The 3,426-nt window shown below is 34.6% G+C and overlaps 1 non-coding gene across 1 annotated transcript; it reads left to right on the top strand.

Moving 5' to 3' along the window:
• The first annotated feature begins 334 nt into the window (after positions 1-334).
• LOC6603844 lies at positions 335-513 on the top strand. The gene has a single exon (XR_003409352.1). It is a non-coding gene; the product is annotated as a 5.8S ribosomal RNA (ribosomal RNA).
• The last annotated feature ends 2,913 nt before the right edge of the window (positions 514-3,426 follow it).

The raw sequence follows: 3,426 nt of genomic DNA on the forward strand, positions 1-3,426 counted from the left end.
ACCATAGTATGCACGCGTTGCGAATATGTATTGTCCATCATAGCTATGGGCATACATTGGTTAATGCAACAGCCTAAAAAGTACAATGTTGTACCTGATTTCAGGTTAATACTTTTATATAAATTGATAATTATCAAACAAGCCAAAATACATATTATATTATTTAACAATATGGTAATATATCGCTTATATAAAACTAAGACATTTCGCAACATTCTTTTAGGATAAAACTAAAATTTATTGAAGGAATTGATATATGCCAGTGAAATGGTGTATTTTTAATTTCTTTCAATAAAGACATATCTGACAAATAAATGAATAAACAAATTTTAATCACTCTAAGCGGTGGATCACTCGGCTCATGGGTCGATGAAGAACGCAGCAAACTGTGCGTCATCGTGTGAACTGCAGGACACATGAACATCGACATTTTGAACGCATATCGCAGTCCATGCTGTTTGGTACTTTAATTAATTTTATAGTGCTGCTTGGACTACATATGGTTGAGGGTTGTAAGACTATGCTAAATAAGTTGTTTAAAAATTTTACGAAATTTTTAAGCATATTGTATATTATTGGATATATATATATATATATTCATAATATTGATATTAAATGGAAACGCATTATCTCTCATTGTTGTATATATTTGTGTGAGAAGAACGAAGAAAAATATATATTTTTTTGTCCTTTTTGAATCAAATAATACTGAGGAATGTCTAGCATAAAAAAATAATTAAAGTTTTTTCATCTAGAATTGCCTCTTATTAATGTTTCGAAAGGAAATTTTGTTGTAAATATAAATATTTAATATTCTTCGTGATATTCGTTATAAAATACGAATATTATAATGATTTCATTATGAGAACGCTCTATATATAATAATATAGTGTAATTATCATTATAAATTTTAATATACGTATATACAACCTCAACTCATATGGGACTACCCCCTGAATTTAAGCATATTAATTAGGGGAGGAAAAGAAACTAACCAGGATTTTCTTAGTAGCGGCGAGCGAAAAGAAATCAGTTCAGCACTAAGTCACTTTGTCTATATGGCAAACGTGAGATGCAGTGTATGGAGCGTCAATATTCTAGTATGAGAAATTAACGATTTAAGTCCTTCTTAAATGAGGCCATTTACCCATAGAGGGTGCCAGGCCCGTATAACGTTAATGATTACTAGATGATGTTTCCAAAGAGTCGTGTTGCTTGATAGTGCAGCACTAAGTGGGTGGTAAACTCCATCTAAAACTAAATATAACCATGAGACCGATAGTAAACAAGTACCGTGAGGGAAAGTTGAAAAGAACTCTGAATAGAGAGTTAAACAGTACGTGAAACTGCTTAGAGGTTAAGCCCGATGAACCTGAATATCCGTTATGGAAAATTCATCATTAAAGTTGTAATATTTTAACAATATTATAATAATAGTGTGCATTTTTTCCATATAAGGACATTGTAATCTATTAGCATATAACAAATTTATCATAAAATATGACTTATAGTTTATTCAAATTATTATGCTTGCATTTTAACATAGAATAAATGTCATTAATTTGATAAAGTGTTGATAAATTAAAATTAATACAGTGCGTTAATTTTTCGAAATTATATAATGGCATAATTATCATTGATTTTTGTGTTTATTATATGCATTTGTATGATTAACAATGCGAAAGATTCAGGATACCTTCGGGACCCGTCTTGAAACACGGACCAAGGAGTCTAACATATGTGCAAGTTATTGGGAGATAAACCTAATAGCGTAATTAACTTGACTAATAATGGGATTAGTTTTTTAACTATTTATAGATAATTAACACAATCCCGGGGCGTTCTATATAGTTATGTATAATAATATTTATATTATTTATGCCTCTAACTGGAACGTACCTTGAGCATATATGCTGTGACCCGAAAGATGGTGAACTATACTTGATCAGGTTGAAGTCAGGGGAAACCCTGATGGAAGACCGAAACAGTTCTGACGTGCAAATCGATTGTCAGAATTGAGTATAGGGGCGAAAGACCAATCGAACCATCTAGTAGCTGGTTCCTTCCGAAGTTTCCCTCAGGATAGCTGGTGCATTTTAATGTTATATAAAATAATCTTATCTGGTAAAGCGAATGATTAGAGGTCGAAACGATCTTAACCTATTCTCAAACTTTAAATGGGTAAGAACCTTAACTTTCTTGATATGAAGTTTAAGGTTATGATATAATGTGCCCAGTGGGCCACTTTTGGTAAGCAGAACTGGCGCTGTGGGATGAACCAAACGTAATGTTACGGTGCCCAAATTAACAACTCATGCAGAAACCATGAAAGGCGTTGGTTGCTTAAAACAGCAGGACGGTGATCATGGAAGTCGAAATCCGCTAAGGAGTGTGTAACAACTCACCTGCCGAAGCAACTAGCCCTTAAAATGGATGGCGCTTAAGTTGTATACCTATACATTACCGCTAAAGTAGATGATTTATATTACTTGTGATATAAATTTTGAAACTTTAGTGAGTAGGAAGGTACAATGGTATGCGTAGAAGTGTTTGGCGTAAGCCTTCATGGAGCTGCCATTGGCACAGATCTTGGTGGTAGTAGCAAATAATCGAATGAGACCTTGGAGGACTGAAGTGGAGAAGGGTTTCGTGTGAACAGTGGTTGATCACGAGTTAGTCGGTCCTAAGTTCAAGGCGAAAGCCGAAAATTTTCAAGTAAAAAATCAGTGAGTAATATTGTCAAATCTTTTATGATTTTTAAATACTTGAATAATTTTGAACGAAAAGGGAATACGGTTCCAATTCCGTAACCTGTTGAGTATCCGTTTGTTATTAAATATGGGCCTCGTGCTCATCCTGGCAACAGGAACGACCATAAAGAAGCCGTCGAGAGATATCGGAAGAGTTTTCTTTTCTGTTTTATAGCCGTACTACCATGGAAGTCTTTCGCAGAGAGATATGGTAGATGGGCTAGAAGAGCATGACATATACTGTTGTGTCGATATTTTCTCCTCGGACCTTGAAAATTTATGGTGGGGACACGCAAACTTCTCAACAGGCCGTACCAATATCCGCAGCTGGTCTCCAAGGTGAAGAGTCTCTAGTCGATAGAATAATGTAGGTAAGGGAAGTCGGCAAATTAGATCCGTAACTTCGGGATAAGGATTGGCTCTGAAGATTGAGATAGTCGGGCTTGATTGGGAAACAATAACATGGTTTATGTGCTCGTTCTGGGTAAATAGAGTTTCTATCATTTATGGTAGTTACTTGTTCCCCGGATAGTTTAGTTACGTAGCCAATTGTGGAACTTTCTTGCTAAAATTTTTAAGAATACTAATTGGGTTAAACCAGTTAGTTCTTATTAATTATAACGATTATCAATTAACAATCAATTCAGAACTGGCACGGACTTGGGGAATCCGACTG

This window comes from Drosophila persimilis, unplaced genomic scaffold (genome assembly GCF_003286085.1).
Source record: "Drosophila persimilis strain 14011-0111.01,24,50 unplaced genomic scaffold, DperRS2 tig00001875-arrow-arrow-pilon, whole genome shotgun sequence".
NCBI lineage: Eukaryota > Metazoa > Arthropoda > Insecta > Diptera > Drosophilidae > Drosophila > Drosophila persimilis.